At 37.5% G+C, this 27963-nt stretch overlaps 1 protein-coding gene across 5 annotated transcripts in view; it reads right to left on the bottom strand.

The window, feature by feature from the left end:
• Nucleotides 1–27963, bottom strand: part of DAB2IP (DAB2 interacting protein) — a 323519-nt gene that overhangs the window by 114427 nt on the left and 181129 nt on the right. The window lies entirely within an intron of this gene.

Here is a 27963-nt window from a genome sequence, read left to right as displayed (position 1 = left end):
TCATGAAGCTTACATTCTATTTTTATTTTTGTTGTTACACTTTGAATGTCTATCACAATGTCTGGTATACAATATGTGCTTAATAATTGGCACTATTTGAGCTTCACAAGAAAACCCTGAGGTACAGCTATTACTATCCTTATTTTACATAGTACAATGGGGAAATGTTTGTACTAAGAATAACAAAACTTGCATTTCTAGAATACTTTAAAGGTAACTCTTCAGGCCTCAGTTTTTTCACGTGTAAAATGGGAAGATTGAACTAGACATGATTCCTATGATCCACAGTTATTATTTTCCAGAAGTGGAAACTGTAACTCAGAGAACAGAAGGGACTTGCTAAGGGCCACAAACTAGGAAACATCTGAGTTCACATAATGCTTTCCACCATCCCAAACCATGACACTATGTCATTTCAACATGCCTATGAAATAAGTCATGCAAGAATTATTACACCCATTTTATAGATGAAGAAATTTAGACTCAGAGAATGGAAGGAAAAAACTTACCCAGACTCACATAGCCATTCAGTGATGAGGCCACAACTTGAGTCCAGATTTTTTTGTTCTTTCAAAGAAAGGACCATACTGAGGTGATTTAGAGAATAACCTCTTCCAGGATCATTTTGCAATTCTTCTAACTGCTACCTTCCCTGACTAATTTTATGAAAGAAGTCCTGTTTGAGAAGATGTAGTGAATATGAGAGATGGTGAAACTAATTCTTATCCTTAAGGAGAACATAATCAAGTAATTGAGGTAAACCATACACAAAGAATTCAAAAATATTCATAACAATAACTTTTAATAATAATCAGTACTATTCATATTAAATAGAGCTTTTAAATTTATAGACAGAAATAGGGAGGTGGATGATTGATCAATTGATAGATAATTTGATAAAGGTTACATACCAGGCATTGGATGAAGTACTAAGGCTATAAATACAAGCACGGCAGTTTCTACCATAAAGGATTTTACATTTTAATAGTAGAAAGAAGCATAAAAAGAAGCAGGAAAGGGGATGGGGGGGGGGGGGGGGTGGATGATGGCATTGTATGAAAATAACTGGGAAGTGACATGGAAGTCCAGTCCTGGACAAGATAAGGCGATTTCTTCCATTAGAGCCCCATCTCCCAGGGGCTAAATCCAAAGTTTCAATGTGGGAGAAAATAGAATGGCAATGATGTCATGATGGCAATAAGTGGAACAAGTAGAGATGGGTTGTGAACTTTATATCAGTGAGATCACAGATCTATTGACTTCTCTAGGAAAATGAACTGTAAGAAGATGACTAAACAGGATTAAAATTTAATCAATCAAAAGGAATTGATATAAATACATTATAAGAGTTAATTCTCAAAAATCAAGTAGTCAATAGATATCAAGAAGTTTCTAACTCATGAAATACAAGCATTCAACAACCATATGGGAAAAAATGTCAAATTAATAATAAGAGAAAATTTTTAAAAACCTCTTGGAGTTCCATATTACATTCATTAGATTGGCAAAATGACAAAATGTGAAAATGGTCATTGTTGGAATGGAGTGGGAAGGCTGGAATACTAATATACTGTTGATGGAGCTCTAAATTGGTCCAACCATTTTTGAAATAATTTGCAGCTACATTCTATATATCACTAACCTGTGCATATCCTTTGATCAAGTAAAATCATTACTATAATGCACCCCCGGAGAGATCAAAAAGAGAGGGGAGGAAGACTAACATGTACAAAAATATTTATGACAGCACCTTTTATTATAACAAGAAACTGAAAATGAAAGTAGTTGTGAATGAATTAGGGAATGCCTAACCAAATTATGATATATGAAAGAAATGGATTATTGTCATGCAATAAAAAATTACAAATATGATGGACTCAAAGAAAGAAGAACTGCATAATCTGATGCAGAGAACAGGGAGAATAAGTGCTTTCCTCACAAGGATTCTGTGAAATACAATTATTATTATACCCATTTTGTAGATGAAGAAATTGAGGTCCAGAGAAGGTAAGTGACTTATCAAGATTATAAAAGTAGTAAATAAAGAAACTTTTGATTTAAACTAAGGTTGCAGAATTATCAAATTTAGAGCTGAAAAAGCCTTTAATTTAATTTCTTCATTTTAAAAATGAGGAAACAGGGTTGAAATAACTTGTCCAGGGTCATAAACGTAATAAATGGCAGAGTAGAGGTATTCAATCTCCAAATTGAGTATTCTTTCCACCATAATATAACAACTTTAAATTAAGCTTAAATACTAGACTGAGCCAAATGAAGAAGCATATGATAAATAAGGAAAATAGGTATATACAGAAAGCTAGAAGTTGGACATTGGTCACTTTATTTCATTTCCTAAAAATCCTACTTGACCAAAACTCCTGATGTGGCAGGTATGAGTTGTGTTCCTCCTTTATCTCATTTACTCATTATCCCCAACGGCTAGTCAAAACTGCATGTCAAGATATCAAGAGAGAACAGTCATTCATTGGCCCAAAGGAATTCTTGACCACTGTTAGACCAGGAAGGGTTGTAGTGGAAACTGTCATTTGGTCACTTCACCAAACAGCGAGGTAGTCCAAAGAATATTGAATGTAGTGGCTCTGGGCTTCAATCTTGTTATGCAAGTACTAGTAATTATGTGCTCATATTATCATAATATCTCCAACAGATCTTGGATGTCATCTGGTCCAACTTATACTTGAACAGGAATCTACTCTAAAGCTTACCTAATAAGTTTTCATATAATTTTGGGTCCTAATCCCATCATCTTGTCACCTGCTAATGCCCCACCCACCATTATGTCCCCTGACCTGCAGCTGGGAGAAAAATGTCAAGGTATCCTACTTTGTATTCTGATTCTGTGAAGGAGATTCTTTTGAAGATACATATTATCCTCACATTTTTTTGCCTGAAAAGTCCCTAATCAAAAGAATCTCCTATGTTCCAAGGCAGCCCACTCAAGCTGTTGATATTTCTAATTCTTAAAAGGTTATCTCTCCTCTCTCCCCCCTTATATCAAGCCTAAATCTGTGTCTTTCCAGTTCTCAATACAATTTGCATTTGTATGGCATCTAGTTTTGCTCTCTGGTAGAACATGCCTACTTATTCTCCTTTCTGTCAGATTTCACATACTGAAGACAGCTATGATGTCCCTTCACAAGCAGTGTCTTCACCAAGCTAAACACTCCCATTTCCTTTAGCCAGTTTTCTCAGAGTATGATTCACTCTGTTCCCTCTCCTTCTGATACCGTCACTCTATGATAATAGAAAGAAGGCTAAATTTGGAAATGACCAAAACTCAAACTCCAGCTATGACACTACTTGTGTGATCTTGCAAATCACAATTTTATTGGGCCTCGGTTTCATCCTCTGTAAAATGGGAAGGAGAGAAGAGGGTTGGATTTTTCCTTTACGGTTTCTTCCAGTTCTAAATTTATGATTCTATGATCAAGTCCTTCATAAGATATAGTACCCAGAACTGAATACACTACAATCTAGGTATGTTTTGAATAGGGTAGTATATAGTGAGACCATTATATGTCCAGTGCAGGACATCATATGTTTCTTTTCTAATGTAAATTTAATTTAATTTTACTTTCAACTAACAAGTATACATTTTTGTCTCCCTTCTTCCTCCCCCATTTAAAGAAGAAAAGAAAAACAAAATCCCTGTAAACATGAGTGGTCAAGCAAATTAAGTTTCCATATTGGCCATATTGAAAAATGCATGGCATTTGGTATCTTGAGTCCATAATCTCTCTGTCAGGAGCTTAGGATAGCATGCTATATATTTGGTCCTCAGAAAACATGGTTGGTCATTGCATTGATCAGAGTTCTTAAGTCTTCCAAGGTTATTATTGGATAAATTGCTCTGCTCCTGAAGCTCACTTTACTCTGCATTAGCCCATAAAAACTTTCTTCAAACACATTCTCATCATTTCTTATGACACAACAGCATTCCATTATACGTACTATATCTTAGGTGGCACTATGGATTTGTGAAGCTGACATTTTGAACCAAAGTGTAAGATTTATACTTGTAAGTAGGCTTTGCTGTAGAGGTACAATAGTATGGTGGATTTAGAGTATGGAAGATCTGGATTAAAAATCTTCCTCTGGCAGTTATAAATTATGTGACCATGCACAAATTACTCAAGCTTGGAGCCTTTAGTCTATTTTAATAAAAGAGGAGGGAAATAACAATACTACTACTTCAAGGGTTATTGTGAGACTCAAGTGAAGCAATGCATGTAAAGTATTTTATAAATCTGCAAGTGCTTTTTAATTTAACTATAATTATTATTATTCATCCCAATTCAATATCTTCTTATTAGATTTGGCTCAAAGTTCTACCATATTATGAGTTATCCCTCGTGGATTTATATCATTTACAAACACAAGTTGGTAAAAAAAAATACTAGATAATACACGTTATTGCAGCCTTCTGCTAGAAACCTTCTTTATGGAATCTTATACTCAGAGCTAGAAGGAACTTTAGAGATACTCCTGTCCACATCTCTTCCCCTCCTTATTTTATAGATAAGGAAACTGAGGCCCAGAAAAATTAAATGGTTTGTCCAAGGTCTTATGCACTAAACATCAGTCACCATTTGAACTTAAGTACCCTGACTCTAGATTAGGCATTATAAAGATATATATATGTACATATATATATATATATATATAATATATATATTCTTTGATTTTAGTCATTTAAGAAATTCCAAATCTACCCAAATTGCAAAGTACCAAGTCCGCAATTCTCTATATCTTTTCAACAAGAATACAATGATAGGCTTGATCAATTACTTTACTAAACAACTTTGCTATCTACCAATCTAAAAACTCCTTCACAGAAAGAAAATGCAATTAGGTTGACATGACTTGTTTCTGAGGCAGACATGCTGGTACTTAATGAACACTGTTTCCTTTTCTATATAGATATTCATTAACTATCCTTTTAATAATACACTCTAGGAACTGAAATTAAACTCATTGGCTACCTCAGATACTTACTAGCTGTGTGACCCTAGGCAAATAACATAACTGTTTGCCACAGTTTCCTCATCTATAAGATGGAGACAGTAACAACAACTATCTCCCAGGGCTGTTGCAAGGATCAACTAAGATAATACTTGTAAACCACTTAACACAGTACCTGGCACATAGCAGACATTATATAAATCTTAGCCATCACCATCACCATCTCTAATAGTTATACCCACTGTTTTTTCACTATCCAGATGACCTGAATTCTTCAGGGTCTTTGAGTATTCTCTGATTGTTGCTTTTTAGTCAGTTTATCATGTCTGAGTCTTCATGACTCTATTGTGGATTTTCCTGGCAAAGATACTGGAGTTGGTTGCCATTTCCTTCTCCAGATCATTTTACTAATAAGAAAACTGAGGTAAACAGGGTTAAGTGGCTTGCCAAACAGTATGATACAGACACACTAGGCTGTTAGCTGTTCCTCATGCATACTATTCCATCTCTCATCTCTTGGTTTTTTCACTGGCTTTCCCCTTATTCCCCCATGCCTAGAATTCTCGTCCTATTCACTTTCTTTTCCTCAAATTTCCTAGTTTGTAGCAAGCCTTTTTTGGTGCTCCTAACTACTGGTGCCTTCCTTGTATGAATCTATCTTATATATCTCAATTTCTACACGTTATCTTCCCATTAGAATGTAAATTCCTTGAGAGTAAATACTGTTTTGTCTTTTTACTTCCAATGTGCCCAACACAGAGTAGACACTTAATATGTGGTGATTGTCCCCCTAAAACATTTACATATGCACATAAAATATAGGCCAGTATGTCCCTGCTCCTTTCTCTGAACATCACCTCTGAATTGATAGCAGAGAGCAATCATAATAATGGTAGGAGTAGGAGTGTTTCTATGATGTTTCATATATTCCAAAGTATTTATCCCACAACAGACCTGTGAGGCAGGCAGGACAGGTATTATTAGATCCGTTTTACATAAGAGGAAACTGAGGCTTATAGAGGGAAATGGCTTGCCTAAGATTATGTTGCTAGTAAATGTCAGAGTTAAAGTTTCATCCAAATCAAGACTTCTGACTCCTGGCCAAAGTTCTGAGATGAAGGAAGGGAATAGAGCTACAAAAAGGAGTTACCCACTAGTCACTGGAAGTCAAGCATGAGAAATTATAGAATGTTAGAACTGCATGAGATCATAGAATATAAGAACACAGGCTATTAGAACTTGAGGGAAATTTCAATCCTAGAATGTCTGAACATAGGATACACAACGATTGAGCTGGAAGAGTTTAGAAAATTTGAAATTAAGAAATGGAACATGGAATTTGAGGATTACAAAGGACCTTTCAATCTTTCATTTGAGACAATGAAACCAATAAAAAAGAAAACAGGGATTCCAAGACTTAACTTCTGACTCCAAGTTCATTCTACATGCTCTTTCTACAACATAAAGCTTCTTCCTTTAAATTGCCAAGTAACAGGAAATATAGCCATTTACAAACAGCAACACTCAGTCCCTGAGGAAGCAGAGTCCAGGCTAGGAAGCCATGTTACTAAGGATGACTCATGAGGTTTTCTTTTCTTAGGCAGCATCATTAAAAATGTATTTCTTGCTCCTCTGATGAGAATCAGAGTAACTACTGCCTAATTTCATCTGCCTTTTAAGGGAGGTCAACAAAGGGCATTTCAGACATGAAATGCCACAGGTACGATAGACCCACTGCGTGAAAAGTAGATTTTTTCCTCAATGGTGGTGAAGGGGAAATGCCTGGGAGTCAAATGTGCCTGGATTAGCTAGCATGGCATAATGGATATTAGATCACTGGACTTGAAGTCAGGAAGACCTGATTTCAAATTCTATCTTAGACAACAATTCCTACCTGTGGGACCTCTCTGGTCTCAGTTTCTTTATCTGTAAATGAGGGGAGTTGGACTTGATGGCCTCAAAGATTCCTTCCAGTTCTAAATCTATGAGGTTGCTTTAATTAAATATAAGCACAGATCATAGGATTGTAGGATTTAGAGCTTTAAGGGACTTTTAAGATCTCTAATCCAACTCTCAACCTCTTCCTACCCTCTTCCCATTAAAGAAATTAGGAAACCAAAACTAAAACTAGGAAAGTAATCTGAAGTCACACAAATCATAACATCATTTCTGTAGTATGTTATAGTCTCCCTACAACCCTATGAATAGGTAATTTTTTTTTCAAATATGAAGATATCAATAGTGGCTTGGTTATGATTATATAGCCTAGAACTTCTGTTTCTAAATTTAGTACTCCTTCCCATACATCATAACTGGAAGGTCCCTTCAATAGGGTCAAGACCTGGCAGTTGGAAAGAAAAAATAAAATCTGTCCAGTGTTAGAGTGGTCACAGCCTGTATTGAGTTTAATATCTTGCATCCTCATGTGGGGTATAAGAAACATATTCTGATGATGCAAAGACTGGTGTCATAGGGTCACAACTTCATGATCCCAAACCCTGCTGAAAGTGTTTTCCCAAAGGGCTTGGAAATATTCTTATTCTTATAGAGATGGATGACAGATGCTAAAGCTTCCATTCCCAGTTTTTGGAACAGTTTCTCCTCAGTCCTAGAAATATCATAGGATTAAAGAATCACAGGGTCTCAGAGTTCAAAGAGAATTAACAGGTTATCTGGTCTAGCCCATATGTAATCTGTGATTCAGCACCCCAAACTTTGAGCTTATATGGCCTAGATTCAATGAATGGCAGAGGAAGGAGGTGGAAGAATTCTCCAAAAATTATACCCCCTTGCTCTATTTTGCCCCCATCCAGCATTTCCCCTGGGAACTTCAAAATAAAGCTCTTATCTAGCTCTCCACAGATGTGGTAAAAGGGCCCAACTCCTGTGCAATCACTCAAGCTAATAATACCATGATGCTTTATTTTATTCCACAGACAAAATGCAGAAAATACAAAGACTTCATAGGAACACATAACAATCAAAATACTCTTTTCCCAGTGAGTCTCAACTGCCACCTCAGAGAACCTGATAGTCCTTCCTCGTTACTAATATATAGAACTGGAATCTCCCCTGAAAGGGAACAGACTTGGATTTGCCTAGAAAGATAACCCTTTTCATTCCAATTAAGTGTCATCTCCCAAAACTCAGGGATCCACATCCAGACTTACAACAATACACCAATAAACTCGAATTCATTTTAACTCAGACACAACTGTTTTTCTATCAAATACGTATCAATGGAAGAACTTACAGGATCATTATAGTAGTAGTAATTATGGTAGTAATAGTAATACAATAATAGTGATCACAATAGTAATAGAGTAGTAGTAATTACAGTCGTAATACAGTAGCATAATTGTTTGGGTGCAGATTTTCTTTGAAGTTGAAACTTAATCAGTCTCAACGAAGTGTGAAGCTGGAATGAGGAAATGAAGTTCAAATAACAGTTAGCAGACAGCAGGCCTGGAATTTGAACTTAGGTTCTTCAACTTTAAATCAAGTGTTTTCACATTCCAATAATACCACTTCTTTTCGGATTTTATAATTGGAGCTGGAAGTCAATCATTCAGTTAACAAGGATTTATTTATTAAGCCATTACTATGTATCAGGCACTATAATAACTAAACACTGGTGATGATAAATTTGAGGGCAAAAAAACAAGAGCTTAAAGATCATCTAAATCTAACTCTTTGATTCTACGGAGGAGGAAACTGAAGTCCAAAGGCATTATGACTTAGCCCAAGATCACACAAATAACAATGACAGCTTATATCAATGCTGTATTTTAAGATTAAAATGCCCTTTCTAACACCCATATCCTTTGATTGAAAGTCCAAGGATCTTTTCACTCCCTTTTACTTGGGCACGACCACACAATATATAAAATGATTAGGAGGATCAAGGTGGAGACATCCATGTTTGTCCTCCAGCCAACCCCAACTCATAGGCAAGGGGTATCTCACAGAAACATGGGGTTCTCTGGATTGACTTGGAATCACTATTGAGCACTGAACAACTAACTCAATGTCAGAGTTGGAAGAAATCTTAGACATCATTTTGTTTAACCCCTTAATTATACCAATGCGGAAACTAAGATGGATCTCTAAATCATACAGGGATTTACTGGCAAAGCTAGAACACAGTGATCACTATTCCTACTCACTCCAATGTTTTCTTCACAGTACCACATTCATCAGCGGGAGAGCCTAGCAGAATCCTGACAGATAACAGGTGGCTATCTGGTTTCCAGGTGCTCTAATATCCCTAGATTAAAAAAAAAAAAAATGCCTCATCCCTTGCCTTTTCTTTCCTTAACTGAGAAATCTATGGTTCCAGGAGCTATCAGGGGTCTACCTGACTGACATGCTTCCTTCAAGGGCTTCATTCCCAGTTGTCTCTGAGCCCTACACTGGGCCATTCAGCAAGCAGCCTGGTGGGCTCTGAAAATGATAGGCCCTCAAGGATTAATGACAGAGTATAAATCAATTCACTTCACGCCGGGAGAACATGTTTGATCTGACTGAGTTTTTGCAAAGAGGAGTAATTAGTTGATCTGGCATTTTAATCATCAGAAAATTACCAAAGTCATTTTGCTTCTCAGAATCACTGAAAACAGCAATAAAGGTGGCGCTTTTTTTTTTTTTCTCTCTTGTTACTGTTCAAGAGATTTCAGTTTCAGGGAGCTCAGCATGAGTGTGGATCTCTATCATATCAACTCCAGCTGGCTCATCTCTGGAGAAAAATGACTCTTCCTACCTTTTCTTAGGATCACAGTGTTTTAAACTATATAGAAAGGACCTTGGAGCATAAGGAAACTGTCGAGTCAAAGAGCTGTCAGACCACAGAATATAGCTATACAATGTTAGGGCTGAAAAGAATCCTAGAATACAAAATGTCGGTGCTCTAAGAGATCTTAGAAAATAAAATGTTAGAACTGGACTGTTAGACTATTAGAACTTGGAATATTAGAAGTGATGCAGTCCTTGGAATAGAGAATGTTAGAATATAGAATATCAGAGCTGAAATAGACCTTGAAACAATGACCATGAGACCAGGAAGGTACCCAAACTGCATTCCCAAACCATATCTACCTCCTTCCTAGATTCTCTCCTATGTAATTTCTTTTATTTGTCAACTCTGAAAATTCCTGATAACCTAAGTTCCCCTCCTTCCAGAAAATCTGGCCATGTCCAAGTCAGTTATGGGAGATGAATTTTCTGGGTGGGTGGAAATACAGAAAGTTTCCCAAAGACTCTAATATCTAGTCCTTGTCTCTGAGGAAGAGTTAAGGGAGGAACAATACTCAACATATAAATAGAATTCATTCATTCAAGAAACACTTATTAAGGAACTACCATGTGCAAAGGAACTAGAGTAAGGATAAAGAAAAATGAGTGAGTTGGTCTGGTCAGTCTGTAAGGTTCCTTCCAATTCTAATATCCTTGGTTCTAAGTTTCCTAGCAGTTCTTACATTCTTGAACATGAGTCTTGAACATACACAGTAACCTCAAGGATATCTATAAAACAGAGGCAATTTTTCCTAAATGTATACAACCTCCTTTTTTCACCTAGTCCTAAACTCATCAATAAAGATGGTAGGCAATGTGGGCATTTGCCTTTGCTGCCAACTAGAACTGGTGGGATCTCAACAATCTACTATTGTTCTAGCCAGTTAGATGCATTCCTAAATCTTACAGTGAATCTCCTCCCACTTCCCTATCCCCAAAGCACAATGCAAAAGGTCAATTCTTTGTCTGAATTCCCTTCTTTCCTTCCATCCTCAGGCAGAGCTGATCTAAAGTGACATACATACCTCTCTGTCTCAGCTGGCTCAGAGGCTTAGCAGGAAACCAGGCCAAGCTTTGCAGCTGGCTGATGGGGAGGTGGGGGTGGGGCTGGGGTGGGGGCGAGAAATCTTGGTCACTGGTTGAAAAACTGATGATTTCAAGTTTTGGAGGGGTCCTAGGCAAGACTGGTCAAAGGTAAAATCAGTGCTACTTCCTAAGTTCTAATCTAATGACCTCACTCAGGGTTTCCTCACTCCAATGATCTTGCATGCCTCTCTATTTTTGTGCCTCACTCTTTCTTCAGTACATAGGAAAGATCACAGAATCAAGAGAATATTAAAATCATGTAATTATAAAACTTTAGAATATCATCTTAGGCTAATAAAAAGATTTGACAACAGTGAAATCCAAGAATGAGGAAATCATGAAATATTATAATCATATAATTACAATCATAGAATCAGATAATTCTCCAATTGTAGAATCTTAGAACTATGAATTATAAAATTTTTGAATTTTTGAACCTTAGACTCATAGACTTAGACTAAGAATTACAGACTTTAAAAAACATAAGATCTTGAAATATTAAAGTCTTAGACTCATAACATCACTGGATTTAGAAATGCAGGTTCAAACTCAAGGAATTACCAGATCTCAAATTCAGATTGTATCATAGTGCTTTAGAACTATCAACAATTTGATTATTTTAGACTCAGAGAGGAGACCTGGTTAGTTACCTAGCCCAATGCCTCTCTGAAACATGAATGCTCTCTGATAAATACATTCATACTAAGGTTGTGGGGGGAAGGTTCTCCCTCTCTGGGGTGTGAATGCTGTTTTCGGAGTCTGGCTAGGATATTGTGTAATCCAGGTGCTGTGGAATTAGGCCAGTGTGGTACAGATGATCAATCAGGGTGGATGTCCAAGTGGCATTCACCTCACACTATTTGGATGGGTGCCACCTGGCCTATGTATAAGGTCATCCCTGGTTGTTAGCCTGGGGAAGTATTTGTTGGAGCAGGCCAGAGGAGCTACCTTAAACTGTTACTCCTGGCATTTCACACACCGAACTCTCTCTTTCTGAGGCAAAGTCAAGTCATTTGCCAACTATTTCCTCCAATCAATCTCACAATGCATTTGCTATTTTCCCCTCCATAATGACTCATTTAACAGCAACAGAGCAATTAGGCAGACCACGGAATATTGATTTTCTAAGTGAAAGAAATGTCGACAGAAACATCATTTTGTTTCCACCAAGACTCAAAGGCTAATAATGCTAGTAGCTTGCTGCCTTCCTGGGATGGGATGGAGCATTTGAGGGCTGGGCTAGGTACTGAGGCTGGACAGTAGGTCATTTATACCAGACCTGAGATATAAAAATACTCTGTGACCCTGAAGAAGTGTAAGAGAGTGTGTGTGTGTGTGTGTGTGTGGGTATAAGCTATGACTGTTTACATAAGCTGCATATATATGTCCTTCATATAGCTGCCAGTGTTCCTAAGACACAAATCTTGCTTAAAAACAAAGAAATCCTTAAAAAAATCATCAGTGATTCGTTTTTTGTAAAGAGGATAAACTACAAACTGCCCAGACTCGCATTTGAGGTCTGCTACAATCTGAACACAGACTCTATGGTCTAGCCAAATTGGCTAATTAATGGTTGTCCACTGCTCTTGTCCTAAATGCATGGCTCCTTTCTCATCTCTACAAATCAAATCTTTCTCATCCTCCAGGCCTTACCTTAGGTGGCATTTATCTCATGAAGCTTTCCCTGCTTCTGTCACTGAAAATACTCTCCCTTTCTCAAGTTTTTCTAGAAAATGTTATGTGGATCAGTTAGGCAGCTAGATAGTATGGTAGTATCTATACTATATCAGTATAGACACTGGTCTTGTAGTCTCAAAGACCAAACAAATACTAGCTAGCTGTATGACCCTGGACAAGGCACTGAATCACTGTCTGTTTCAGTTTTTTCATACGCAAAATGCAGATGACAATAGCATCTATCTCCTAAAGTTGTTGCAAAAAATGAAATTATTATTTGTAAAGTGCTTTGCAAATTTTAAAGTACACATAAATGCTAATTATCCCATTTATTCTTCTCCTCTATAAGTCTTACATTTATTTTTGTATATTTCATATCTCCTCCATTATGCTGCAATCTCCTTGAGGGCAGGGACTGTTGTTTTTCATTTTTATACCTTCAGTTTACAGAACAACACTGAGTTTTCAATAAATAATTATTGAATTAGTGACTTATTGTACCTGTATTATAAATCTTCCATAAAAATGCACCATATCCATATGTGGCCAAGGCTGGTGTGTGCTGGAATCTGTGTATGTGATAGAAACTCAAGCTACTCATTTGACACTTGTTACTCACTGAGGAAAAAGTACTTAACTCATATCCTGAGTAATTATTACTTTAGGATGGTAAAGACTGACATCTGGCGGGTAGGCACTGATCTCATATATTCTTGCCATGGCAAACTCATCTGCAGCTAAAAGATGGACCCTCTTTGATAAAGGGTTGGCCCCTGAGATGGAAGGGACAGGGACTGTAACAGGATCTTCCGATCTAGGGAACAGCCCAACCTTTCCCAAGAATTTTAACTTTTTAAAGTCATTTTTCCACCCTGAGCCTCAATTACCTTACCTATCAAATGGGAACAAAATTCCTGTCCTATATTCCTCATAGATTCTGTTCATTCTGAGCTACGAACAAACAGGTCTGGGTAACAAAAAGTTTAAGAGGGATTATAACGGCCCAAAACAAAGACATCTGGTATTGTTACGACCTCTTCTCTGCAGAATTCCAAAGCCAGACCCTGTGGCAGGGTGATCATTAAAGCAGCATGTGGTTGGCCCCCTGAAGGACGTTCCAAAGTCTTCTCCTTCCACTTGTAGGGTGGTTTTGTACAAACTGATCTGCTTGGAGAGAACGATCCTAGCCCACTTGTCCCTAGCTGTCGATCAATCAACTCCTATTTGACCAGACATCCACAGATAACTTTATGAGAGGATCTGTGGGGGAATAAGAATCACAGATTCTTAGCACTGGAAGGAAAGATCTTAGCATACAGGATGCAAGGAAACAGAACAAGACCCTATGACTCCCTGAAACCCAGGCTAATATATAATTGGTGGTCTCTCAATGAGAATGAAGTTATCAGAGGATAGCTCTGATACAGACCCCACCTTCTGCCAAAAGGTGAGCTATGTCTCCTCTCCAATGTCCTGGTCCTACTAACAGTAATAGCAACTTAATCCCAATGCCCCATTCTCTGCCCCAACTTTGGCCCAGTCCTTTTGAGCCCTATTTCCAGCCCAGTGCCTCCATCTTTTTCTCTGAGGGCTTCTTGATCAGAAAAACCAGTAAGTCCAGGAAAGGAGAGAAATGGGAGAAAAGGGGAGATAAAAAAAAATTCCCAAGAAAGAACTCTTGGCAGAGCACGGCTGTAATGGAGCAGCACTCAGCTAGCTCCTAGCAAGGACAGAGCTTTATTAATTATTCAAGGGACATAGTGATTATGCAAATTGGTGGGTAACCATTACTGAGCTGCTCGGCTCTCTTCTGCAGAGGAGTGCAAGGAGAGGAAAAAGAAGACCTACATATTGTGTCCAACAACAAAAAAGGGGAACCCAAGATGGGTTTGAACAGAGATATAAGTCTTTGGATGAATTCTTTCCAAGAAAGCCCGGATTGCATTAGAAGACTATGTGAGTTCAGTGGAAAGATCAAACACAGATTCAGAGGGCACAGATCTGAATCCCAGATCATTTTTAGCTGCGTGATCTTGAGCAAGTCAAGTTCCCCTTCTCTGGCCCTGTTTACCCCTCTGCAAAATTAAGGGAGTAGAATAGATGTCAAACTGTTTTTGTTTTGTTTTGCTTTAAAGAATGAGAAAAAAATGGAAATTGTGCAGATTACAACAAAGTCTGTCCCTTTTCCTTCTGGTCTGATGGATGAACTCAACATAATTATTCTGCATTTGCCCACTGCCAACATCATTACATCCTGAACTGTAGTCTTCGAGCAGCCGGCTTCAAGCTCTCTGCACATGCTGCCTGCAGCTACAATCCTCTGTGTGGGCATTCCAACAGGAAACTGATAACTAGGTTTACATGTCAGCTTATGCATCTTCCTATAGAATGCTAAACAAAACTTGAAAATCTCAGCCAGTCTAGGAGGTTTTACTCTGATGCTCAGACTTCATTCCCCGGCCCGAAACTCCCATCCTCCATCAAATGGAATAATCAGGGACATCTGCTGAATTTAAACAGAATGGAGAGCATTAGCAGCAGGCTATAATGCAGAGTCCTGGGTTCTAGTCTTTGCATTGACATTTGGGAACTCTGTACAAAAGTCATTCTTAATCTTGTAAAATAGGGACAGAAAACATAATATACACTTCATAAAATTGTGGTGCTCTGTGAACTGCTTTGGGAGTGTGTATATGTGTATGTGTAGATATACATATATGAATATAAAATATTTATTAGTCTAAATCTAATCTGAAATTAGGCAGCTAAGTTGCTAAATGGACAGAGCCCTAGTTCTAGAGTGAGGATCTGACTTCAAATTTGACCTTAAATACTTATTAGCTATGTGACCCTGGGCAAATCAATTAACTTCTGCCTGGCTCATCCACATGGAAAAAGGCAGTGTAGTAAAGGAAAAAATATTCTGGAAACTCTGAGTTCAAATTCCAACTGTGTCACCCATTACTTTTGTGACCTGGGGTTACTGTGAACCTGGGTCTTTTTAGTTGTAAAATGGGATTAATAATGACTCCCATTTCCATAACACTTTAAATTTACTTCTTCAAACAACTCTGAGAAACAGTAAGTACAAGGATTATTCCTACTTTACAACTGAACATAATATAACACTTGGCACTATGTATAAGAGAATTTGGCTTTTGAAGTTTTAACCCCTAATGACTGGAAATCTATAGCAAGGACATGTTTAGAACCTGGACAAAATTTGTGGCTTTTGGAGTATAATGAACTCTGTAGAATACAAGCCCAAGGAAATAGGCAACCTGGAGTTAATATTCCAGTCACCTTTGATGAACTAGCAGGTCTAGGTCTTTATGCAGACACTTAGAACAGATTAATTACTCTGTAGCAGCATATGAGCAAATTGCTGCAGCTGCTAACAAAGCATGGGGAACCCTCCCAGGAAGATAAGATAGAGGGGAGGCCTTCATGAAAATAGAGCAAGGTCCAAATGAACCCTTTGCTGATTTTGTGGGACATCTACAGACAGTTGTCATTTGAATTATTGGTGAAAATGTAGCAACAGAAATTATGATAAGGCCACTTGCTAGAGAAAATGCTAATGAAGTTTGTAGAAGAATTATACTAGGATTACACAAGGATGTTCCTGTAGAGATCATAAGATGCTGTGCCACAGTGGGCACAAATGCTTATTATACACAGGCTACAATGCAGGACATAGGAAGACAGGGTCCCTCTTGGCAAGGGACTTCCAGAGAGACTCGTCAATGCTTTCAGTGTGGAAAAGTAGGGCATCTGAAAGCTCAATGTTGGCATAGAGAGTGAGAAAACAGTGCGGAAGAACAAGACCCAAAACCCCATGTCCAAAATGTAACAGAGGTTTCCATTGGACATCAGAATGTAGATTGACTCAGGGAAATGAGAGATGGGGCTTGGCTCCAGGGTGTACTTTCTAGTGGGGAAGTATACAAGACAAACTTTTCCCATTCCTACTTTACAATATTCCCAAGTTAAAGCCTTGGGCACAAATCTAGAGCCCCAATAGCAAACACTTGGTTTTACTTAGAATGAGTAAAGCTGGTGGAGTCCAAGGAGTAAAGGACCTAAATATGACATAGCCCCCTAAACAATGGCCCACAGAAGAGGAAGACTTTCCTCCTCTTTCCTTCATACTTTCAAAACTTAAATACATATGATTCAAACAGAATCCCAAGTCCCAAGACCCAATCCAAAACTCCAGGTTTACTCAATGAATTACTATCTTCAGGCTCTCTCTCCTTCCTTTCTCCCTTTTCCTTCTTCCTCTTTTTCTATGCAATCACAGAACTTCAGAGTGTAAGTAGCTTGAATGAAATCCACTTCTCTTCCCCTCTTTCCCCCAATATACATCAGGCCACCATTTGAGCAACTTCAGTGAGGTAGAAGTCAGTAGCTCCTAAGGGGATTATTTCACTTTGGGATCACTCTAATAGCTTTGGCCTGATAGTGAGCCCCAATCTATTTCTCTGTAATTTGCCCCCATTGCTCCTGGGACTGAGCAGAACAAGGCTAATCTTCCTTCCACATGACAGCTCTTCAAAGGCAGCTTTAATTTCCTCCATAAGTCCTCTCTTCTCCCAGATAATCGTAACCAGTTCCTTCAAACTGATCCTCCAATAGCCTGGTTTCCAGTCCCCTATCCATCCTGTCTTGGATTCACTCCAATTCTGCTGAGGAAATTGAGGGGATTAGGGCAGCAAGTGGTTAATTTTAGGAAGTGAATAAACCACACTGACTCCATCTTGTGACTCAATTCTGGAGCTAGCTCAGTTCCCTTTCTATTCAATTATGAATCTAGTCCAATTTCTGCCCTGTAAGAAAACTTTATTCAATTATGGAAACTGGAAGAAAACCTTATTGTACCACTTGAACCCAGTCCTCATGGCTGGGAAGCTGGACCACCTCTACCTGCTACTTAATGACCCTTAACTAAGAATCCTAGATTATGCTGACCAGAAACCCAGTCAGATCCAAAGACTGATGTAGGGAGTTTTCTCAAAATTGTATATCTCAAGCAACATATATGTCTTATCTGAAAACTAGCTCCATAATAATCAGTTATTGTTTCCATGTTCCTTGGATGGTTTACAAATTCTTGAGGGGGAATGGAACACCTTTTTTTCTTATTTCAGGGAATTAATTGCACCTGTTTACTCTCCTCCTCTCAACTTAGAAAGTACCTAATCTTTCATCCAAATAGAAATCAGATACCTAATGTTATATTGTTTCATTTAATTAATTGGCTTTATTTAATTAATTGTTTTTAATGTATAAAAGTCTGTTTTCCTCTATATATGGGGTCCACTGCCAAAACTGAAGGTGAATGGTCTTGATTTGTTAGATAATTGGCATCCATTGCTTAATAAATCAATATGATGCTTGAAAATTCAAATCTTTGTTTCCTCAGTCATTTCATCTTTCTCAGTACACTGGACCAAGGTAGATTATATGCCATATGGGAATATATACCATTTTCTTATATTGGACAATATGCTTAATGACAATCTAATTAATGACAATCTAAAATTTGCCTCTTTGGTTGCCATGTCACATTGCTAACTTATGCTGAGCTTGCAATCCACTAAACTTCCCCAGATCTCCTTAGAAATCATCTAATCCAATACTTTCATTTTATGGATGAGACCCAGAGAGAGAAAATTACTTGGTCAAGGTTGTATAGCTTTGTATGAATTTATACAAATAAGTGTCATTATAGTAAGTCATTGGTAAAATTCTGAGGTCTCTTCACTCTCAATTTAGTGGATTTGTTTTCCTATAGCACCATATTTGTAATCAATTGATCGCATAGCCATATAGTCTTTATTAAAAGGCCTCCTTTGTATTTAATCCTGTGGTGGATGCAGGCAGCGAGGGGCCAGAGAAAAAGGGAGTGCTAGAGTGGCAAGAACACTGGATTTGGAATGAGAAAACCTGCTTTTATAATCTGGTTCTGTCATTTACAATATATGTAGCCAGAAGCAGACCACTTGCCCTCTGGGGGCCTTTGTTTCCTAATCTGTAAATTGGAGGGTGTTGGGTAGGTGCCCTTAACTCAGCATCTATGATCCCCTGGAGATCTAAATCCATAGTCCTGTGAAAACCCAAACCATCAAATGCACAGTCTCTTTCTTAGAAAATCCAAGGATCCCATGATGGGTGATGTACCTAGTCATCTTACCCTGGAGGTATGCCCTTTACTGACAATACATTCAGGACAGGCAAAAATCTGGAGGAGAATCCTCCCTCCCCCAACTTTTCTCCCTCCACACACATTATTTATCCCATCCTTTCCCCAGGGACATCCAGCTAGTGGTCCAGGATGTCATTTCTCTGACAATATAAGGTAACTAGTATCTCTGCCTTCCCTCATTTGCTTGGACCTGTACTTCAGGTCCAAGACAGAGCTGACTTGGCAGTGCTTACCAGTTCCAGCTGGACTATGGGGTCTGAGCAGAAGACAGACTGGGCCATAAATGCTTTTTATTCTTCCAGTTCTTCAGCGCCTCACCTCCACCCATTTTCCCCATTTACTGTTTTTCTTCCTGATGTACAGAGCCAGGGAAACCTTCATATCTCCTCAAACACAATCAAATTTCAGGGGAGGAGAGAGATGCTAATCCAAGTCAGTGCACTAATCTGAGTCAGGACAAGTGGGGTCACTCATTCTTTATGAAGCAACTGAGAAGGAAAGGGCTCTCAGAAGCAAATGCTAAGTGATTTCTTGGCTCCCTACTTTTTCCCTTTCAGAGCCTTTTACCCTACTCCCTGGGCACCACCATCCTTATATCTCCTCCTAGTGTTTATATATTAAAACTTGTTTCAGCTTGGATGGCTTGTGCTCTATGTACTACTTACTGTTTTGTCTGCTAAGATTCCTTTGAGCTTCAATACTCTGTTCTATTTTCTAACCTATGTTTTTATGAAAGTGCTTGCAAGGCTGCCAATCCATACATCCTTTGGGCTTTCAGACTGGGAAACACCAGGGTCACCTCATAGTTATTAAAACCATGGATTCTTCAGAAAAGGCCTCTCATTTCTAAACCTTTTCTTCTTATTATTGATGCCCTTCCCCTGCTCTGTTACCAACTAGAGCTCTCATTCTGCCTCTCCCCTTACCACCTACTAGCCTTTGTTCATTCACAGGTGTACACGATAAATAGCAGCTTACATTATAATAATAATAAGAGCTTCCATTTATAAGTGACTTTGTTTATCTGCTTTATCTCATCTGAATGTCAAGACAACCTCAAAAGGCAGACAATACAGGTGTTATACCTGTTTTATAGAGGACAAAACTAAGGCAAAATGACCTACCTAAGATTACAGAAGAAATTAAAGAACCAGAACAGATCCTTTATCCTTTCACTTTAACTCCCATTGGGATTTGCACAGTAACATAGTCCAAAGACTTAATTGGGAGAATCAAGAATGATGACATTTCCCAGTTAAGTGAGACAGTGGCTAGAGTGCCAATATTGGAATCAGGAAGATCCAAGTTCAAATCTGGCCTCCAGATCCCTAGGCAAGTTATTTACTCTGGTTTCTTCAACTATAAAATAGGAATAATAATAGTAATGTGATGTTTGTATTTATATATTTATATAATGTACTTAGTAGAGTGCCTTACCCTAGACTTTTAATAAATGCTTATTTCCTTCCTTTGGGACATCCAAGGGGGAGATACCTGGATAAGGGGCTCATCCCTTTCTTAAGCAGAAAAGAACCACGATATTCAGAAATTGCCTCTAACAATCCTCACTGTCTTTGGGATAGGGAAACTTTGACTCTAGGGCTATAAGAATAACAGGACAGGTTTATAATAGTGTACTTTGGAAAAATGGAATCCAATCTATGAAGCAAGCTCCCCATTTTCTCCCTCCCCCCACTGTTAGGATACTATAATTGGTAGAGCTCTCAAACATCCTTCAAATGCTAACAATCCATGGCTGTAATACAAGGCTATGATTACAAATGTCAAAAAGACAGAGCATGAAATTAACTTCCCCTCAGTTAGTGGGTACAGGGGCGCGGAGCTCTGTGCCATGCTGATGTACTACCTTCCACCCATCAGTGACCATAGAGAAAAATGCTCCCTGCATTGGTGAATGCTAGAAATATTAGGGTGATAACCATATCTTTCTATGACACTCTACTCAGCAATTAAGCAGGTCCCCAAATAAATACAGCCTGTCTGGCCTTGACAGTGGGGAAAAACCAGGAAGGAAGCAACCATGCTTGTTTAACAGTCTAATCAGATGACACAAGGAGAGTCAGCAATGCCATGGGACTAAGAGGGAAAGGTTTTTCTCTTCACTGTTCAGTCTAAAGGAGAAGGAGCAGGGGGCTCAGAGACTCCTTGGGATACGGGCCCAATCGTATTATATTCTTCTTCCAGTGATCAATTCAACTAATATTTATCAAACACTTAAGATATGTAAGGCATTGATGACACAGGTCCTTGTCCTATTACAAGGAAGCTTACAATCTAATAGGACAAAAGATGAGTATATAAATAACGATTAAAGCACAATTAGACTATAAGCTTGTTGAGGTGAAGGCAAGGGGGAGAGACTCCCCACCTCTCTAGCACTAAGTTCATACAGGCCCTTTCACATAGCAAGAATTTAACAAACATTTGTTCACATGAAAGGAAACTGACACAAAGATCAATGAGATAAATGTAAAAGAGAGGTCCACATCAAGCTTACTGAGAGAAATCTGAGGAGGGGATGATACCTTTTACCTGGAGGAGACAGGAAAGCTTTCTTGGAATACCCAGAATTTGAGTTGGTTCTTGAAAGAAACAAGGAAGGCACTCCAACAAAGAGATGAAGAAAAAGAAATGTAGAGGTAGGTGGATGGGAAGGGGTTGAGACAGAATGAACAAAAGCACAGAGACAGAGGACGAGAAAAAAAGGGAGACAGAAAGTAATCTAGTTTCAGTGGAACATGGAAAACATGAAAGAGAGTGATACAAAAAAGATAGGACTCAGAATCTAGAAGACCTTGAATGTTAGCGTGAGGTTTACATATTATTCAACAGACAATAGAGAGCTAGTAAAGATTTTTGAGTACAGGAAGAACTCAATACATACATACACATAATAAAACCTAGTTATGGCTTGGAACTTACTAGAAAATGCAGAGAAACAAAACAAAAACTCTTAAGACATATTGAGCATAGTCAAGCAATAAAATTTCTATCATTGAAGATTTCCAAGGCTTAATATATTCATTATCCCCTTGAATCTCTGCAACACTTTTGTGAAGTACACGGCACCAATGTCACCATTCATATTTTATAGATATGAAAACTGATGCCCAGGGAAGAAATTATTCCTAATTTGCCCAAGATTACAGCAATAATGGCAGAGCCAAGATTGAAATCCAGGAAGGCTTATATGTTTTTCATCATATCACAAGATGCCTCCCCTTCCACCAGATATGTGAGGAAAGTAAGAGTGCAGATTATACCCATTTTAGAAATGAGTCACTTAAGAGCACAGGATTTGGATTCAGAAGACCTAAAACCTAAGCTGTGTTTTTTTTCTTATTATTCCTGGTCAAGTCAATTCTCCCCTCTTTCCTCATCCCAAAAGTGAAAGAATTATATTTGACATAAGCATTTAAGATAATAGCTTCAATGAGATACAGGAGGAAAAAAGAAATTCATAAAAATCTTCAGCATTTCTATTCAGCAACAATTAAAATCCAGGAAGAAATAATAGAGAAATAAATATTATTCAAAATAACTATAAAATGCATAAAATATTTGAGTGTCAACTACCAAGACACATTCCAAATTTAAACAAATAAAATTATAAAAAACACTCTTTACAGAAATAAAGATAGACTTAAATCACGGGAGAGCATTCATTGCTTGGAGTTGAATCACACTAATACAATAAAAATCAAAATTATTTGTAAGCCAACATATAGATTTAGTGATCTATCAAATCAAATCATTAGGGGTTACTTTACAGAACTAGAAGAAATAATTACAGGATTCATTTAGAGTCACAAAAGATCTAGAATCCCAAGAAAAAAATTATAAAGCAAGATTTAAAACAGAATAGCACTTCCAAATTTCAAACTATGTTATTAAGCAGAAATCCTAAAAACTATTTGGTAGTGATTAAAAACAGAAAAGTAGTTAACTGGAACAACAACCCCAAAAAACTCTACCACTAAAAACAAAGAAAAATCAGCAACAATCTAACTCATTAACAGTCTTCAATAAACCTAACCACATAAACTATTTAGAAAAGGACTCTCTATTAAACAAGAACTGGGGGGGGAAGAAAGAAGGGGGAAGAAGAAAGTAGTTTAAAAAAAACCAGCAACACAAAAACTGAAACCGTTTTAGGCTAGGAAATTACACCATTAGTTCAAAATGGCTATTCAATTTACACATAAAAGATTATAACAAGATAGAGTTAGAGGAATTACAGGAAGAACAGGAAAGACAGGAAGGACAGGAAGGAAAGGAAGTTAGAGGAAGGAAGCAATCTTTTACAACTATGATAGGGAGAATAGGGTACAGAATATCAAAAATGATTTAGACAATGTGGACTCCCCCAAAATGAAAGCTTTTTCACGAACAAAATCAATGCAGCTAGGATAAGAGGGGAAACTAGTTTGAGAGAAAGAAAGAAAAAACTTTGGACTGCATATTTCTATTAAAGGTCTGCTGTTTAAGATCTATCATCCAGGGATTCAACACAAATATTTAAGACCAAGATTTATTCTCCAAAAATACATGGTCAAACTTTATGAACAATTCTCAAAAGAATTACAAATTCTTACAATAGGAATGATTGTTTTCTAAAGCTTTCTTCAAATAATAAAAGCAAATTAAAACAATTTTAAAGTTTCACTTCATACTGAACAAATTAGCAAAGATAACAAAAATTGGAAATAAATAGTTTCTATTGGTTGAGTTAAGAAAAGACAGATGCACTGATTTTTTCCATTTAGAAAAAAATATTTTAAAAAAATTCTCAATTGTGTCAACATAAATAAGAATGCTATATACAAAGTAGAACACAAAGGGACAATATAAGAAATTATGAATGTACAGCTTGCTTTTTTAATTTAACATGTTACTTTTAAAGCTGTCCCACTTATGGATAGAACCTTTTCTTTTTCTTTTTTTCTTTTTTTTTTTGCTGAGGCAATTGGGGTTAAGTGACTTGCCCAGGATCACACAGCTAAGAAGTGTTAAGTGTCTGACCAAATTTGAACTCAGGTTCAGGTCCTCTTAACTTCAGGGCTGGTGCTCTATCCACTACCTAGCTGCTCTGTATATTACCTTTTGAGCTTTTATCTGCTAGTGCATTTTTAACATTAGTACACTATTCTCAGAGCAATCAATTAATTCAACCATTACAGAAAACTATTTGGAAGTATACAAAAGGAAAAAAATAAAATGGCCAAAGTTTTTGATCCAGGGATAACACTTCTAAGCTTTATACTTCATGGATGTCAAATCCAGAAAGAAAACTCTCATAAATAACAAAATATTCTCTGGAACTCTTTCTGGAGTAGTCAAGTAGGTTCCCCTTGAGTAGAGGACAGCCAAACAAAATGTGATACATGGATGTAAGGTAATATTACCGTGCTTTAAGAATCAATGAAAAGTAAAAAATTCAGAGCAAAATGTGAAAACACTAATGATCAGAGGCATAAAGATAGTGGTTTCTTACTCATTGAAGGTCTTCAAAAAAAAAAAAAAAAAAAAAAAAAGGCTAGACAATCACTTGTCAATTATGCCAATGGGGATTCCTTCTGGGAAAGAGTCAAAACTAGATGCTGTTAAATTCAGTGAATCTGTGAGTTATATAAGCAGAATCAAGAAAACAATGTACCCGATGACCAAAACATTATAAACAGAAAGACAGTAGAACAAAATTGAAAATTGTGCAACTATAATAACCAAGCTTGTCCCCAAGAAGCAAAGAAAAAACCTAATTTTTTTCATTTAAAATTTAGGGAACTTAACCCCAATTGCCTCAGCAAACAAAACAAACAAACAAACAAACAAACAATGGAGTAGCTAGGTGGCAGTGGATAGAGTACCAGTCCATTAGTCAAGAGGACCTGAGTTCAAATCTGCTCTCAGACACTTAACACTTCTTGGCTGTGTGACCCTGAGCAAGTCACTTAACCCCAATTGCCTCAGCAAGAAAAAAAGAAAGAAAAGAAAAGAATAGAAAAGTTAGGGAACTATGAATGCAAAATGTTGCATATGCCATCAAATGGGGTCAATATAAAGGTTGGTTTTGATGAACTTTTTTCTTTCGTCTTAAAAAAAAAAATTCTCTTTTTATAAGAGAAGGCTCATAGAGAGTAGTGGAAAGAGGAGGCATGCATTTAGAAATGAATGTGATATAAAAAGAAAAGGCACTAATAAAACTTTTTAAATGAAAACAAAATAAAGGGACAGGGCTCTACAGTCTCTAGGATTTCTTTTAACACTAAGTCTTGACAGTTTCTAGGCCTATGATGATGAATGAAGGCAGTCCTTCCAAATTCAACCTCAGGGCTGTGGTTGTGGCTAGGAAGATTAGCCAAAACTTGTGACCCTGAGCAAGAACAAAAAGGAAATTTTGAAGTAGGATAATATCCTTGAACTGGAAAGAACAATCTTAATTTTTCTATTTTATGATAGTCCTACTATATTCTACCCTGCATGCGGAATATAGTATTTAATTCTGGGTATTACAGTTGAGGAAGAATAATGATAAACTAATCCAGATAAATAAAGTCCAGAATAGGGCAATCAGAATGGTGAAGGCCTTTGAATTCATGCCATATACACATAGGATGAAGAAAAAAGGAATGTTTAAACTGGAAAAAAAAGAAGTCTTAAAGGGAATGTGATAATTGGCTCGAAGTATCTGAAAGGTTGTCATGTTGAAGAGCAATTAGACTAGTACATGTTTTGCCTCAGAGGGAAAAACAAAGAACGAGGGGTGGACATTACAAATAAATAAATTTAAGCTTGATGCAAGGGAAAAAAAAATTTACTTGAGTTAGTGCTCAATGTGTCCCTTCAGGTGAGAACCAATTCCCTGCCAGTCAAGTTACTCAAGCATTGACCAGATGCTCACTTTATCAGGTATCTTGCAGAGGGGATTCACAATCAGCGAGGGATTGAATTAAAATGCTCCCTGAGATCCCTTACAGCCCAGAGATTCTCTGAGGCTATGAAGCAAAACAGCATTGTGGAAATGGGCAAAGTTCAAAAATAATCCACTAGCAAAGAGCAAGCTTCATTTTCTCTCCTTCCCTTTTCAGGCTCCCCCTAATCTCTTCTCACTTTCCTCTGTGGCCTTCTAAACTAGCCATTAATTAGAGACTGGTAATTAACTTTCTGGTTCAAGTAATATTTTGCAAAGGAATTCCATTAAAGAGGTAATTTGCATATTCTCAGACAATGTTGCCTGGAAATAAATGCATGTCCTTTTGGAGAGTAGTAGTCCTAAGATTGTCCTTTAATCTTAGGGAGACATTATCGTTGAGTGCATGCTACAGAGAAAGGATAAGATACAGTTTACTACCCTGCAAAACAGATCTTAGAAAGTTCCACTCAGGCTTTCTTTGTCCCTCTTTTAAAATGATGGAATCCCTGTCCAAAAATGCCAGATTTCCTTCCTTTCTATAATAAACCCTCGCTAGCTTTCACTCAAACTTACTGAAATTTGGCCACTTCTTTATTAGAACAATCATGCTATTGTATAGTTTAAATCCTTTACACTTTCCAAAACAAAGAGAATACAGGTGTTATCTCCAATTTATAGATGAGAAAAACTGGAGCTTGAAAAGGCTACATGTTACATCTATAGACCATACAAGTCATAGTATTGGAACCAGAACTTGAATTTCTTCATTCCAAAATCAGTACTCCTTTCACCACATACTGCACTGCCTAAAACAGCTTTAGAGTCCAGCAAAAGATTTCTAATCTGCTTTCCATTCACTAATATTTAGACCTAGCTTGACCTTATAGTTCCCAATGTCTCCTAGCATCCAAAACAATCCTCAGGTTCTTCTTCTTATTCATAGGAAATATTCTTCCAACAAATTCAGAGATGTAACTTCTGGAAATCATTGGTCTGCCACATTAGCAAGACTATGTACTTCTTCAGGTCAAATTAAGTAAGCAGTCAGAGTATGGTAGAAAGAGTCTTGGAATTAGGATATTTAGATCTGAATCCTGGTTTTCCCTGCTTCTATTTGGTGTCACCTTTTAGTAAGACATGTTGGAGCTTCAGTTTGCACATTTATAAAATGCATACAATGATACTTCCCACCATCTTGAAGTGTTGTTGTGAGGAAAACACTTTGAAAACTGTTAAGTGCTATAGAAATATGAACTATCTACAGATCATAGGATTTAGGGCTAGAAGGGACTTTAGAGATTATCTGATCCAACCCGCTCATTTCAAGGATGAGGAAATTGAGAAAATGGAGAGAAAGGAAGTGACTCATTATTCAAAGCTACATAGGTATTAAACAGTAAAGGTAGGAATCTGACTCCAAGGTCAGTGCTCTGTTCTTATGACCAAACTGCCTTTCTAGTATCATCTTCTTCATAATTACATTTTGATACAACTATGATAATCATATAAAGCTATTGCTCACCTTTAATACATCAATGAAGTAGGTCCCCCCCCTCAAAGTCCTTCCAGCCTGCAACATTTCCCTCTGCATCATATTTTCAAGTATATGGTTATAAGTGCATTTGATCCCCACCAATGGCAAAAAAAGGACAATCAGGGGAGGAATGTATTTGAAGCCTTTTTCCAAAAGGGTGAATCACCTTGTATTATGTGTGTGTACATAATGTAAGAAATCCACACATAGACATACACAGATTCAGACTTCCCTTGGAATTGGAATCTCATCCTGCACTGGCCATATTCTCAGCAGACTGGCTAATTTCCACAATTACTAAAAATACTGCCCGACTCAGATCTCTAGGAAATACACAAGGGAACCACAGATATAAAAGGAAAGAGATAAAAATAAGAAGGCAGAAAATAAATTGTCTTATAAATGTCCAGTGATCATTTTGTGGCTACCTCATCCCCTTCCTATCACTGAGAGGTGTTACGCCTAACACGTCCTCCCAGAAGCCTTGAAGGTTCTGAGTACAGTCTTAGTCATACAACTTAGACAAGTCTCAAGAGGTATATATGTCAAAAGCTCCCAGTACTGCCTGCATCGTCTTCCTTACCCCTTTCCCTCGTTTTCCTCTCCCCTCTTCCTTTACTCCTGGCATGCAATTCTACCACTTAATTTGCTATATGACCTTAAGGGAGTCACCCTCTTAGTGCCTACGTTTTTTCATCTATACAATGGTCACTCCAGTGACCTTATAAGATTGTTGTGAGGATTATATGA

Source organism: Antechinus flavipes, chromosome 2, assembly GCF_016432865.1.
Source record: "Antechinus flavipes isolate AdamAnt ecotype Samford, QLD, Australia chromosome 2, AdamAnt_v2, whole genome shotgun sequence".
NCBI lineage: Eukaryota > Metazoa > Chordata > Mammalia > Dasyuromorphia > Dasyuridae > Antechinus > Antechinus flavipes.
The sequence above is the reverse complement of the archived record's forward strand: the minus strand, read 5'-3'. Positions and strand labels throughout refer to the sequence as shown.